At 37.6% G+C, this 16,106-nt stretch overlaps 1 non-coding gene across 1 annotated transcript; it reads left to right on the forward strand.

Annotated features, from left to right (window-relative positions):
* Positions 1-15,643: 15,643 nt before the first annotated feature.
* Positions 15,644-15,749, forward strand: LOC145587181 (small nucleolar RNA R71). The gene has a single exon (XR_014101205.1). It is a non-coding gene; the product is annotated as a small nucleolar RNA R71 (small nucleolar RNA).
* The last annotated feature ends 357 nt before the right edge of the window (positions 15,750-16,106 follow it).

Below are 16,106 nucleotides of genomic sequence, written 5' to 3' on the forward strand. Positions count from 1 at the left end.
CGAGATGATGCCCGCGAACATGGCAGTCCTAAAATGAGCAAATTGACTTGATTTTTCACCTACAAAACACAAATAAAACAAAGAGAGGAAGCGTAGCAAGGTAAAACTAAAACTAAAATTATGAATTATCAACTAAAAATATGAAAAACTCGTAAAAACCAATCGAGAACTAAAGTGAATTATAAAAAATTGAAAATAAAATAAAAATAAAAGAATTATATGAAAATGATAAAAGAAAATAAAGAAAACGAACCTAAATCTTGTTCTTTTAAGCGCCAAAAACGACGCTCATCAAATTCCCCCAAGCTAAACTTTTGCTCGTCCTCGAGCAAAACAAAATTAAACCCAAGGGAAAATGATGACACTACTCAAGCAAAGAAAGAAACAAGAAAATTAGGGAAGATGAGAATATACACTAACTCACTTTCGTAGGAATCACGGTCAATTTTAGCAACTAAAGAAAAGCCATTTAAACCCCTAGATCGCTCTAGAGGACGAGTGATGCTCTCGTAAAGGTTTCCAAACAGGTTAACCTATAACTCTTTTTATTAAAAAAGAGGCAAAGTAAAAAGAAAAGAAAAGAAAAAGTTTAAAACCTTAAAAAGAAATGCTTATACAATGGCTTTTTGCACATGATCAAGGCACAAAGGATATCAAGCTTTCTAAAACAACAATGGTAAGCACGTTCTAAGATATCGAGGGTTGATTGAAACATAGGGTATGTGATAACTTGTTATTTGGTACGATTTTAGGGTACTTTTGAACCTTGTTTTCGTGATTATTCGACATCAAAGTTCATTATTTATCCTATTTTTATACAAATTTTGTACCATCCATGCTTCATGGGTTGTTTGTGTTTTTGATGTAATGTAGCTATTTTTAGCACCATATATGGATGTGATCAATCATGAGTGAACAAGGAGAAGGGCAAGCTTGGTTGATAGAGCAATGGAGGAAGAAGGATGAGTGCCTTAAAGAGAAATGGAAAGCTTTGAAGGATTGTTTGCACAAGGGTCAACTTCAACTGACTCTAACTTTTGTTCTACTCAACATTTTGAAGTGATTCAAATTGGAGAATAAAGTTCATCTCGAGAGCTTTCCAACGACTGGTCACATGCCTTATTCCAATGAGTAACAAAGAAGTTATGACCTTCTGAAAATAAGCTGTTTCGCTAGAAAAGGGCTGCACGTCCGTGCCAAATGAAGCACGTCCGTGCAAGGTCAGGCAGTAGCTACTGCTCGTATTTTAACATGTCTGCACGTCCGTGCAACCTTTGGCACGTCCGTGCCGACCTGTAGACGAGCCCGACTCTTGTTTTCTCCGTCCTTTTTATTTGGGGGTCATATAAATACTCTTCTTAGCTCATTTTGTACGGAGAGCTTCTTAGTGTAATTTTAGCTTAGGTTAGGGTTTTTAGAGAGAGAAACTCTCATTTTCTAGAGAGAGAAAGTGGGAAAAACTTGTTGAAAGCTTGGAATATGAAGAATTGAAGGAAGGAGACTTGAAGATTTGATTATTTCTTGCAATATCAATGAGAATTTCTTACTCTCTCTCTTATTTTATTGCTTTAATTACTTATTTTTGCATATTTTCTAGTTTAATTACTTGTTTATGTTAATTTAGTGTTTGAATTCATGCTCTTAGTTGTTAATTCCTTAGCTTTTGCAATTTATAATGTTTTGTGAGTAGTTTATTTACTTGGGATGGTTGAAACCATTGATGAATTCACAAATACTTGTGTGCATGTGTTGATTTAGCTAATGAGGGATGTTAATTAGTTGAGCTTAAGTGGTTTCATTGTTAGTTCTTGTAAGTGGCCATTGCTAGAACTATTTATCTAAGCTTTCTCAACGAAGGATCGAGAGATGAACTTGAGTTAGCTCCATTATGCTTAATTGACTTGAAATGCCATGAGAATAGGAATTTCTAGTCAAGGGAATGTTTATGTCATTGTGATTATGTTTTAACACTTGCTTTATGCTTTGTAACCACGAGAGTAGGTTGTATTCATGATTCAAGTAATCCCTCTAGCTTGAGAGAGTAGTTGGGTGCCTTAGATGACTTCCCCTAATTTACCCCCAAATTGCTATGTTTTGTATGTTAAATTTTAGCTTGTGAATGACTTAATTGGTGGATACCTTCCCAAGATCCTTTTTATATTATTGTTTGTAGTTTTTTTCTTTATAACTCAAAACCCAAAAAGACTTGTCTTAGCTTATCACAAATCAATATTTGTTAGTGCTCCCCTTAGTCCTTGTGGGATCGACCCTTACTTGCCCTTTCTACCCATTAGAGAGACCAAGTTAGGTTTTTATCTTTGGTAGGCTCGACGACGGCCTATCAAATTTTGGCGCCGTTGCCGGGGACTTCGGTTGACATTGGCTAAGTATTGATTAGATGAGTCTAGGTTTTTGTATATATATATTTTTTATTTCTTCTCTTTTTATTTTTTTTTTAAATTATTTTTGGGGTTTCTTCCATTGAAATAAATGGCAATTTTTTCCCTTCCCCAATATGAGAATGAAACATTTTGGAGATATTACCATAGGGTTAATGAATATATTGGTTATAATTATGGTGATAGTCTTTTAAAGGTGGATATTTGTGAAGTACTTTTTGAAGGTTTAAATGATGAAATGCGAGTTGTTGTTGAATCTATGTCCGAAGGTCAATTTATGTTTAATACCATTAATGAGAATTGGAGTATGTTTGAGTGGCTAGCTAAAGATACCTATGATTGGGAGATGGCTAATCACGAGACATATGACCATTTTAATGATGCAAACTCATTTGAAGAATGTGATGATAATGTTTTGGATTCTAATGTTTCGAGTTTTGGTGATGCAAATTGTCAAAATTCTCCAAATTTTTTCTTAGATTCCAATTTAATGTCATGTACTCCTTATGATGTGGCTAATGTGCATAATGTTGACATTTCTTCCCGATGTGATTTTCGAAATTCCTCTCATCCTCAAGAACCCAAGTCTTCTTTAGATCTTGCTCTAGAACGTTTTTTGGAGGGTTGTGAAGAGTTTAGGAATCTAATGGACATAAACAACACTTGTACATCCATGAATCATCATAGTGAAACTTCTAGGGTTCAAATGAATGAAAATGAAAATTTTGAGAAGCCTCTTCTTGAAAAACCATTGCTTGATGACCCTATTTTTCCAAATATCATTAATTTGCATAATAAGCTTAATGTACCATTAATTATGAATGATGACAAAGTTGATGATTGTTTGTTGAATTCCACTAATGATATAGGTCTACTAAAGTCCCAATGTAATGTTGATGGTATTCTTCAATTTGATTATATTGATGAATTTTCAAGAGTTGTTGAGGATAACTATCAATTTGGAAAGAGTAGCCTAGATATTCATGATGAATTTTGGGAAAATAAGCATAAAAGGAATGAATTTGAGGAAAATTCCTCTTTTGAGGACCATAGAGTTGAGAGTGAGGTAATTGTTGAGTCTTTACCAATTGAACATTTTTTTTTTGAGCCTCATGTCCCTTTCTCAAAAACTCTTGATATTATTGTCTCATTTCCAAACCTTTGCCCCCCTCCTCTTCCCAAGTTCACTTCACATGAGCCTCTTTGTATTTCATTCTATGATTTGCATGACCATTTTCCAACCAATGATACTCAATTTGGTGAATTTGATGTAAATATAGTTTTTGATTTACCAAATGAATCTCCAAAGTGTTTTGTTGATAGTTATACTTTTATTTTTCCTTCTTCTTTTCAATCTAGGACCTTTTTTAGATCTTTTCATTTTTATTTTAGGAAGCTTTGTAAATTAATGTATATTCTTTTCTTCTTCTTATTAAATTTTCTTCTTATTTTTATGGTTTTAATTTATGAAATGTGTTCAAGTACATATGATAAGCTCCTTAGGAGTTTGTCAAATTACTTACTAGCTAAGGTCTAGCCAAAGACCGAAAAGAAAGGCAAATTTTCTTTCCCTTTTTTTTATTTGTTTATTTTTGAATAATGATGTGCATGAATTTTGATTGTATGATGATTTGAACTAACGAGCTTTATGAAACAATTCTCAATTAGGTACTCTCTATGATCTCTCCACTCCAAATTACATCTTATAGTCTCAAATTCACAAGAATTTTGGAGTTTTAATTTTGCTACATTGGAAAGACACAACTTACTCTACCAAATTTTGAAGGTTTTATGAAGAATTTTGCATCAAATTGAGTAATATCTCTTCCTCTATTCATCTCTTCTCAAGCTATTGATTTTATAATTATTTTTTCCATTCATTGGTTGCTTGTTTAAGAGTTTGGCTTGGGGCTAGATTTTATTGTATGTTGTGGTTTTTCGTTGTAGTTATGGATGTTGGACTAGATGTACTTGTTGAGATTGATTGTGTTCCTTCCCTCCCTCTCTCTTGATATCTCTTCTAAGCATTGGGGACAACGCTTCGTCTAAGCTTGGGGGGGTACCTTCACGCTTTCATGAAGGGGGGTTGATTGTTAGTTTGATGCTTGAATTTGTTCATAGTTGTACATTTGGATATTCATGCTTTTTCTTCTTTTCTTTATCATAACTTAAAAAAAACAAAAAAAAACACAAAAAAAAAAAGCCCAAGGATGAGACTCAAATGATGATGCTTATATGTTTTGCTTGCTCGACTCTTGAGTGATGAGTACTAGTTCTTTAGATGGGTGTATGCTAGAGTTGGGGTCATTTAGAAGCTTATTAATCTTGATTGCATTAGTGTATATGGAATGAAAGCCAAAGAATGCTCAATTGCACGTCTAGCATAGGATATTGTCAAATTTGCCCAAAGTAGGATATGTTTGAATCGAATTGCGGTCCCTTGTGCCCTTGATGTGCCTCCTCTCCTCCCCAAAATGAAACTCTATTAGGGAATTGGTTCTACTTGTATCATGTGTAATAAGTGGCATAATATGCCACATGTTTTGAATAAAGAAAGAGCCGCTCACAGTTAAAAGAGGCGAGGGCAATGAATGTTGAAAAAAAAGAACAAAAAAAAAAAGAGAAACCAAAAGAAAAATTATATAGAAAAAGAAAGGGAGATAAAAAAAACTCCTCCAAAATTCTCAAAATTTTCACTTTTTCTATTCTAGAGGTCAACTTGTGGATGCCTCCCACACATTACCTATTTTGATGTTTATTGTGTAATTCCCGAGTTAGAGTGTAGTTAAAGGGGCTTGGGTGTGCATTTTGGGAGGTGGACTTGCATTTTGAGATTTTATAACCGAAAGAGGGCTTGTTGCAACTTTGGAATATCTAGATGTGCTCTAATGAACTAGTAAAAGGTATAAAGAAGTATCCTAGTGCAACCTTGCTTAGTTTTCCTCTTTACCCCCAACTCATGTGTACATTAGTATGATTGGTAATTCTTGAGAGTTGCTCACTTGTCTTGCTTGTGTCTCATATCCCGATGAGTTGACTTGGGGAAAAAAAAAAAAATTGAAATTGTATGCATGATTTTTGATGATGTGTTGTGGTTTGTGTGAGTTGTGGGTTAAGCTCAATGGAAACCCTCACGAGATAAAAACTCGTCCTCTTAGGCGACTTAGGGGTTTAAATTGCTTTTCACTTGTGCTAAAAGTGTTTGTGGTTGTTACCATGCGGATTTGTGTTTTTGTGTTTCCTCTTTATTACCTCTCCTTGGTTTGATCATTAGCAAGTTATCTTCCTTCTTGATTTGACATGTTTGTTTTGCTCGAGGACTAGCAAAAGCTTAGCTTGGGGGGATTTGATAACTTGTTATTTGGTACGATTTTAGGGTACTTTTGAACCTTGTTTTCGTGATTATTCGACATCAAAGTTCATTATTTATCCTATTTTTATACAAATTTTGTACCATCCATGCTTCATGGGTTGTTTGTGTTTTTGATGTAATGTAGCTATTTTTAGCACCATATATGGATGTGATCAATCATGAGTGAACAAGGAGAAGGGCAAGCTTGGTTGATAGAGCAATGGAGGAAGAAGGATGAGTGCCTTAAAGAGAAATGGAAAGCTTTGAAGGATTGTTTGCACAAGGGTCAACTTCAACTGACTCTAACTTTTGTTCTACTCAACATTTTGAAGTGATTCAAATTGGAGAATAAAGTTCATCTCGAGAGCTTTCCAACGACTGGTCACATGCCTTATTCCAATGAGTAACAAAGAAGTTATGACCTTCTGAAAATAAGCTGTTTCGCTAGAAAAGGGCTGCACGTCCGTGCCAAATGAAGCACGTCCGTGCAAGGTCAGGCAGTAGCTACTGCTCGTATTTTAACATGTCTGCACGTCCGTGCAACCTTTGGCACGTCCGTGCCGACCTGTAGACGAGCCCGACTCTTGTTTTCTCCGTCCTTTTTATTTGGGGGTCATATAAATACTCTTCTTAGCTCATTTTGTACGGAGAGCTTCTTAGTGTAATTTTAGCTTAGGTTAGGGTTTTTAGAGAGAGAAACTCTCATTTTCTAGAGAGAGAAAGTGGGAAAAACTTGTTGAAAGCTTGGAATATGAAGAATTGAAGGAAGGAGACTTGAAGATTTGATTATTTCTTGCAATATCAATGAGAATTTCTTACTCTCTCTCTTATTTTATTGCTTTAATTACTTATTTTTGCATATTTTCTAGTTTAATTACTTGTTTATGTTAATTTAGTGTTTGAATTCATGCTCTTAGTTGTTAATTCCTTAGCTTTTGCAATTTATAATGTTTTGTGAGTAGTTTATTTACTTGGGATGGTTGAAACCATTGATGAATTCACAAATACTTGTGTGCATGTGTTGATTTAGCTAATGAGGGATGTTAATTAGTTGAGCTTAAGTGGTTTCATTGTTAGTTCTTGTAAGTGGCCATTGCTAGAACTATTTATCTAAGCTTTCTCAACGAAGGATCGAGAGATGAACTTGAGTTAGCTCCATTATGCTTAATTGACTTGAAATGCCATGAGAATAGGAATTTCTAGTCAAGGGAATGTTTATGTCATTGTGATTATGTTTTAACACTTGCTTTATGCTTTGTAACCACGAGAGTAGGTTGTATTCATGATTCAAGTAATCCCTCTAGCTTGAGAGAGTAGTTGGGTGCCTTAGATGACTTCCCCTAATTTACCCCCAAATTGCTATGTTTTGTATGTTAAATTGTAGCTTGTGAATGACTTAATTGGTGGATACCTTCCCAAGATCCTTTTTATATTATTGTTTGTAGTTTTTTTCTTTATAACTCAAAACCCAAAAAGACTTGTCTTAGCTTATCACAAATCAATATTTGTTAGTGCTCCCCTTAGTCCTTGTGGGATCGACCCTTACTTGCCCTTTCTACCCATTAGAGAGACCAAGTTAGGTTTTTATCTTTGGTAGGCTCGACGATGGCCTATCAGTATGCTAAGCGTAGAGAACTAATGAGGCGCAATCCACTTTCATCCCAACTAATCTAACCGCGTTCTCCCTAATGGCCTAAAATCTTCCCTTAGTAAGCGTCTCTATGGTTCCACGAAGAACCGAAAAAGATTAGAATTTGAGGGTTCTCGACATCTCGACCTTGCATCCTTTTTCTTTAGGCTTTAACTCATAATGCCCTCCCTCGGAGTATGACTCAACCACTAGGTCGAAAGGACTTTCCCAAAGGTTGTAATGTAAGGGCAAAAGGTTAGGGGTAGGCTTAAAATTTAGAATTTGGTGGTACACCTAGATTATGAAGCAAAGGTTGGCCACACCTCAACACCAAAACAAAGAAGTCACCAAACAAAAACAAACTAATACCCCCAAGCTTATTCAAAGCTATAGCCACAAGCATATAAACAAAAAGCGTGAACGCTTCTCCCCCAAGCTAAAAGGAAGCATTGTCCTCAATGCGAGAAAAGGGAAAAGAATCACATTAAACTATTTTTTTGAATTTTTCATTTTCTTCTTTTTTTTTGTATGTAATCGCCTCTTTTAATTAGGACGGCTTTTTCGATATTGCATTTATTATGTCCTTGCCTTTTTTTTTATCTATGGACGGCTTTTTCGATTATATTCATTTGCCATTAATCACAATATGTACAAAAGACGAGTTCGCATACAAATAAAACCAATTTCCAACTTTATGGATCACAAACTCCAAAGGCATGACCATTTGCTTCACAAAAACCAAAAATGGAACGAAAAGAAACAAAAGGTTCAAAGTTCTAAAGATGTGGCTTGAAAAGAAGGGGAATGGCTCAAATGGTTAGCAAGATGGCAAATGTAAACCCAATGAACTAAAAAGGAAGAAGAAAATCCTAGAAATGAAAAATTACCACCCCGAAAAATGGCCTTTGTCCTTCCTAGTTGGTTCGGTCTCGTGTTTGAGAATTATGAGTCAAGATTCAAGATTAGGGATGCAAAGGTGGAGGATCCACGCCGCACAATCAAGAGTGATGAAGGCTTAAAAAAGAGAAACCTCACACGGTTGTAGCAAAAACTTACTAAAGGGGTCAAATCCACCAAAGGAAGCAACTCCGTCTTACCACAAACCAAAAGAATCCGGCTTCAAGGCCCCAAAAGGTCTAAACCGCTACCTTAGCGTACTCTATCATTGAATCAACCAAAGATACTCTCAAACCGTGCAAACCATTGTATTTAGGAAGAAAAATAGCCAATGTGCAAGATCAAGTGGTATTAAAGCCAAAGGAAAAGCAAAAACATTTATTCATATTCACAAAAACAAGGTGAATTTGTTTTTTTTTTTTTGTCTTTTGTTTTTTTTTGTCTTTTTTTTTAAAGAAAAGAGATAAAAAGAAAAGAAAAGAATAAGAAAAACAGAAAAAGGAAAACAAGAAGTAAGATGAAAACAATGGAGAAAGAAAAATAAAAAGAAGAAAAGGAAAATGAAATGAAAAATAGAAAGATATAGGAGAAGCAGAATGCAAAAAGGAAATAATGCTAACACACATAAATCCCAATCAACAAACAAGTGAACATTCGGCCACAACGCCAATGTTCCCAAACACACTAGGGTGTTAGAAAGCAAACAACCTCGAATCATTCAACTTCTCCTAGAACTAAACCTAGACTAAGCAACCAAGGGAAGAAAAAGAAAAGAAATAGAAAGATCTCACCGGGCGCCAAAGCTTTTGTACATTAAAAAGGTGAAAAAGCACCTTGATGAATCGTCGAAATCCAAAGCATAAGCAATAGAGCAAGGTGAGGAATAACAGAAAAAACTATATACAAAGAAAATTGTTAGTAACTTCAATACAAAAGAGAAAAAAAAGAAAATAGAAAATAAAATGTAGGAAAATAAAGAAAAAGCCAGTAATAGCAGCGGCAAGGGTTAGAATCAATAGACTAAAATAGTATCAGGAGATAAGAAATCACACAGGCATCATCAGGAATCATCATAATAAAGACACAGAGAAACTCAGCGGACCACAATCAGCGAAACAAACATCAAACCAATAACCGGGCAGAGGAATCAGCAGAAATACAGCAGCATCATCATAAAACCGAACAATAGAAAGATCAATACTAGAAGCATAGGAGACCAGGAATGAACTACAAAACCGGGGGGGGGGGGGGAAGAATATTGGAAAGCACAAAAAAAGATGCAGAAAGCACCCCCAAGCTTAGACTGGACTACCCCCCTAACTCTAAACCTAAAGGCATATAGGCAATCGAGAAACATCATATAAAGCACATAAGAAGGGGGGGTAGCCATGATAGAATCACTCTGCACTATGGTAAGGGGTAGAATGAGAACTCCCCTCACCGGTCTCCATCACATGACTAGAGCTAGCCATCTCACTCACGTCCATGGGTGCCTTACCCCTTAACCTACTATTCCTCCTAGCTCTATCATCCTCAAAATATTGAGACCAATCATCTAAGACCGGCTCACCCGACCTACCCCACCGCCCAAAAGTCTCAGGGTCCGGAAAGGGCGAAGGATTACCTGGATCATATGTGTAATCACAACCACCGGGCCGCCGATAGTCGTAAGTGGCCGGGGTGGTGCCCATGATAGAACTAGGGTGAACATGAGGGCCCTCCCAATAAGGGTAGCAAGGCCGAGGACTAAAGGTAGGGTTAAAAGGTTCCCACTGAGGAATAGGTCCTTGTTGGACCGGGAGATAAGGGCAGTTCACATATGGCTCGATTTCCCCTCTGTGAACATGCATATCGTACAATTGATTTGTATGATAGTCATAACCAAGATTAGAGGGTTGCATAGAAGGCATGGAATATAACACATGAGCAAACTTATATGTCATATTGCAATAAGAAACATAAGTAATTGCTCAAGAATCAAGCACAAAAGCAATTATCTCAAAGTAGAAACAAGTAAAAGACCAAAATGAGTGAAAAATTTCTGACCCCTTTGGTGCTTGCGTGCACCCTTTGGTGCGCGTGCACCAAGCAATGATATGTCAGCCATGAATATACTCCCGTGTTTGCATAAGGGGATATTTGAAATCTTGAAAAATGCAAACATGAGAGCATAAAACCCCAACAATATTCCACCTAAACTTAACCAAACCTCGAGAAAGCTTGAAATTGCACCAAAATTGTTGGAAATTGTCTCCGAATCAATCTCATGGTACCTAAAATCAAGAAAATAATTGAAAAGAAAAAGAAATAAGAAAAATCTCAAAGATAAAAGAAATAAAGAAAAATGTAAAATCAAAAGAAAAAGGTTAGAAAACCGGGTTGCCTCCCGGGTAGCGCTTGTTTAACATCATAGCTCGACGTCCTCCACCAATTAAGGTGGTTGCCGGAAAAGCAATGAGTGAACAAGGCCAACAAAAGCACCATCGAAATACTTGAGACGATGACCATTGACCTTAAATGGAGAAGAAGAATCCATCATTGTGACCTCTACAACACCGCTTGGAAAAACATTCTTGACCAAATAGGGACCGCTCCATCTTGACATGAGCTTTCTGAGAAATAACTTCATTTTTGAATTGTAGAGAAGAACCTTATCGCCAACACAAAAATCTTTCTTCTCAATAAGCTTGTCATGGGTGTCCTTGGAACGAGCTTTATACACACTAGCACAATCATAAGCATCAAACCGAAGCTCCTCTAACTCATGAAGATCTAACCACCTTTTCTCCCCCGCACTTGCCAAGTCAAAGTTTATCTTCTTGATTTCCCACAAAGCACGGTGTTCGATTTCAACCGGGAGATGGCATGACTTGCCGTAGACTAGGCGGTATGGAGTTGTACCTATGGGGGTCTTAAAAGCCGTTCGATAGGCCCAAAGAGCATCATCCAAATTATCCGACCAATCCTTTCGATTTCTCACAACCGTCTTTTCAAGGATAAGCTTGATTTGACGATTAGAGACTTCCACTTGACCGCTTGATTAAGGATGATATGGGAGGCCGAATCTTTGATGGACTCCATGCTTTCTCAACATCTTTTGAAAGGCATGGTGAATAAAATGAGAACTGTTGTCGCTTATCACCGCCTTGGGAACTCCAAACCTTGGAAAGATTATCTTCTTAAACAACTTCCAACTCAAGTATGGGTTGTTGAGGCATTTCATTTCTCTTGGAGATGTTCCCAACTCTTTGACATCGGTCACATGTCTTGACAAAGCCCCATGAATCCTTACAGAGATGTGGCCACCATAATCCACATTGAAGGACCTTAGTGGCGGTTCTAGAGGCACCCATATGGCCCCCACTTGGATCCGAATGGAACATTTTCAAGACACTAGGCACTTCTTCGTTTGGCACACAACGTTTAAGTAAACCATCGACCCCACGCTTGTATAAGATGGGATCATCCCACACACAATGCGTGCCTCTCTCTTGAGCTTCTTTCTTTGATTCTTAGAAAAAGAAGGAGGAAACTCCCCACATGCGAGAAAGTTCACTAAATCGGCAAACCATGGGAGTTCCCTTGCCTCAATAGCATACAAGAAATCATCAAGCATTCTATCTTCAATTGGAGAACCATCATCTTGAATTTGAAAATCTTCCAAACGAGAAAGATCGTCCGCCACAACATTTTCCGCTCCTCTTTTATCCCTAATCTCAATGTCAAAGGTTTGGAGCTCAAGAACCCACCGAATCAACCTTGGCTTGGACTATTTATTAGCAAAAAGATACTTGAGAGCCGCATGATCGGTAAAGATAATGGTTTTGGAACCTAATAGATAACAACGGAACTTCTCTAAAGCATGAACTATGGCAAAAAATTCCTTCTCCGTTGTAGTGTAATTCCGTTGGGCTCCATTTAGAGTCTTGGACATATAATAGATCACATGAAGTTTCTTGTCCACTGTTTGACCCAAAACACCTCCTATTGCCGAATCGCTTGCATCACACATCAACTTAAATGGTAAATCCCATCTTGGAGCTTGTACAATAGGAGTAGAGATTAGAGCTTTCTTCAACTTGTTGAATGCCTCCAAACACTTATCATCAAACACAAAGTCGGCATCTTTTTGAAGAAGATTATTAAGAGGCTTTGCAATGAGCGAGAAATCCTTGATGAATCTTCTATAAAACCCGGCATGCCCTAAGAAAGATCTCACTCCCTTTACGTTCACCGATGGTGGAAGTTTTTCAATGACTTTAATTTTTGCTTTATCTACCTCTATCCCCTTATGAGAGATCTTGTGGCCAAGGACTATGCCTTCCTCCACCATGAAGTGACATTTTTCCCAATTCAAGACCAAGTTCACCTTTTCACATCTTGCAAGACATTTTTCAAGGTTTACAAGGCATGCCTCAAATGAAACACCTCCTATGGAGAAGTCGTCCATAAAACCTCTATCTCCTCTTCCAACATATCTCCAAATATACTCATCATGCATCTTTGAAATGTCGCGGGAGCATTGCAAAGGTTGAATGGCATTTTCCTATAAGCAAATGTACCATATGGACAAGTGAAGGTTGTTTTCTCTTGGCCATCCGAGTGGATAGGGATTTGGAAAAATCCCGAATAACCATCAAGAAAACAATAGAACTTGTGCGTTGTTAGTCTTTCAAGCATTTGATCAATAAAAGGAAGGGGGAAATGATCTTTCTTTGTTGATGTGTTTATACGTCTATAGTCTATACACATCCTCCATCCCGTGATCGTCCTCGTCGGGATGAGCTCACCTTTCTCATTCTCAACGACGGTCATACCTCCCTTCTTTGGGACAACGTGAACGGGAGAAACCCACCTAGAACTAGAAATGGGGAATATGATTCCCGCATCCAAAAGTTTGGTGATCTCCTTTTTCACTACCTCTCCCATTTGGGGGTATAACTTTCGTTGCCTCTCAATAGAAGGTAAAGCACCATCCTCAAGAGTTATTTGATGTGTACGTAAAGCGGGGCTTATACCTTTAAGGTCATCAATGGTATAACCCAAAGCACTTCGATGCTTTTTCAAAACACCACACAACTTTGGAGCTTGATGCTCACTCAAAGAAGAGCTAACAATCACGGGAAAAGTGGAGTTGGGTCCCAAAAACTCATACCTAAGGTGTGATGGAAGAGGTTTGAGCTCAACCATTGGAGCACCTTTAGCTTCCTTCGATGTTGCCACTTGCAACGCTTCTTGGCTAGAAATGCTCAAACACATTTGTTCTTCATCATCCTCAAAGCTTCCATTGAGCAAATCTTCATACAAACCCATCTCCTTGTTTGGGGTACCTATCTTCTCCTTATTTAACAAAACATTCTCAAGAGCATCGTTAGAAGTGAGTAATTGCTCATGCATGGAAGACACAACATGATCGAGAGAATCAATTAACATACAATTTTCTAGAGAAGAACTTGGATATTTCATGCTATCATTCAAATCAAATTCTGTCACTTCATCCCCTACTTTGAGTGAAATTTTTGCACTTTTTACGTCTATCAAAGCACCCGAAGTAGCAAGGAATGGTCTCCCTAGAATGATGGGGATATTAGCATCTTCATCCATCTCAAGCACAACAAAATCCACCGGAATAACAAATTTCCCAACCCTTAAAGGAACATCCTCTACCTTACCCTTAGGGAACTTAATTGACCTATCGGCCAATTGCAAAGTGATGTTAGTAGGTAAGAGTTCTCCTAGCTCAATTATTTGGTATACCGAGTATGGCATAAGGCTAACACTAGCTCCTAGGTCACACAAGGCATTCTCAATTTGCATTTTATAAATGGCAGAAGGGATAGAAAACTTTCCAGGATCTTTTAGCTTAGGTGACATCTTGTTCATTATGATAGCACTACAATTCTCGGTCAAGTTCACCGTCTCTACACCATCACATTTTCTCCTACCACTCAAAATGTCTTTAAGGAATTTTGCGTAGTTAGGCATTTGGGTGACAACTTCGGTAAATGGTAAAGAGAGGTGAAGTTGCTTAAGCATGTCTATGAATCTTCCAAATTGTTCATCTAACTTGTGTCTCATGAATTTTTGTGGATAAGGAAGCTTAGGTTTCACAATCTCTTTCTCCACTTTCATCTCACTAGGTTTCTCAATCTCAACCTCACTCAATGATGCACCATTTCTCTCATCTTCAACCAACGCCCCTTTTGTTCCCTCTTTAGTCTCACTCTTCCTAGGCAAACTCTCCTCAAGGATCTTACCACTTCTTGTGACAATAGCATTAACCGGTCTCTTAAGATCTAGGCCTTGGGAAGGTAAAGAAGAAGGACTAGCATGGTCTTTCAAAGAATTAGCAAGTTGAGAAATTTGGTTTTCAAGCATCTTATTATGAGTCATCATTTCATTAAATTTCTTATCACTTACGGTCATGTAAGTGTTCAAAAACTTTGTTTGATTTTCAATGATTTCTTCCAAATTTGTTCTATGTGAAGAAGAAGAGGATTGAACATAGGAATTATCATTTTGGGCCTTTGGAGCAAATCCGGGTGGAGGGCCTCTTTGAACATCGTTTTGAAAATTGCCTCTACCTTGATTGTTCCAATTACCTCTACTTTGATTTTGACCATAACCTTGATTATGGTTACCACTACCTTGATTATGATTCCCATAACCTTGGTTTTGATTACCATAATTTTGGTTTTGATTTTGGCTACTATAACCTTGATTGTTATAGTTACCTCGAGAACCTTGGTTCCTTTAACCACCACCTTGGTTATAGCTGTCAAAATTGCCATGATTGTTGTAATTCCTATTCCATTGACCTCTTTGATTCTCAAACCTAGAATCATGGTTATTTGACACATAGTTCACATGCTCATTCACATTTCCATCTTGATCATCACAAACATCCATACATGCATGAGGGTAACTAGAAACATCATGGTCATACGACCCACAATCATCATAAAACAAGCATCCACTAGGCATGTTACTAGAAGAAGGAAGGGAATGAGAATTAGAAGACGTACCTCTCCCCTTAGTTTGGGAGGGAAGACTTGAAACTTGGTAGGTAGCACTTTCCAACTTTGCCTTGATAGCGGACATCTCCTTCCCAAGTTTGTCATTTGAGAGGATAGATTGTTGATTGCATTTAGATGATCAAATAAGTACACCGAAGAGCTACTCTTGCTAGTTGACTCTCTTTCTCCATCTTGCCAATCTCTATAATACCTCACTACGTCCTCAATTATGTCCACCACTTCCTCTTCCGTTTTGTTCATGATAGGACCTCCGGCTCCTCCATCTAAACATGATTTTCCTTGAGGGCTAAGAACTCCATAGAAAATTTGAATGATTTGATAGGTTGGGATTCCGTGATGAGGACATTCTCTTTGATACTCCTTGTATCTCTCCCATGCTTCATAGAAGCTCTCATTTGGCTTTTGCTTGAAACCTTGAATCAAAGCTCTAGCTTTCGCCGTTTTCTTTTGAGGATAGAAATGGGATAAAAATTCCTTAGTGACCTCGTCCCATGTCCTTAGAGAATTCGGCTTTAACTCCTTGTCTAGCCATTCCCAAGAACGTCCTATGAGAGAAAAGGGAAAGAGCTTGAGGCGGATGAATTCTTGGGAAATTCCGTTCACCTTGATAGTATTGCAATAGTTCTCGAACTCCTTGAGATGGTTTAGTGGGATTTCATGCTTGGCCCCACTAAATTGTCGCCTCTCTATCAAAGTAATCATTGACGGTCTTATTTCAAAATCATTTGCCGATGTTGTAGGGGAGCAATCCCACTCTCAAATCTATATGCACCGGGAATCCCCAATTCTTT

Source organism: Chenopodium album, chromosome 16 (assembly GCF_948465745.1).
Source record: "Chenopodium album chromosome 16, dcCheAlbu1.1, whole genome shotgun sequence".
Taxonomy (NCBI): domain Eukaryota; kingdom Viridiplantae; phylum Streptophyta; class Magnoliopsida; order Caryophyllales; family Amaranthaceae; genus Chenopodium; species Chenopodium album.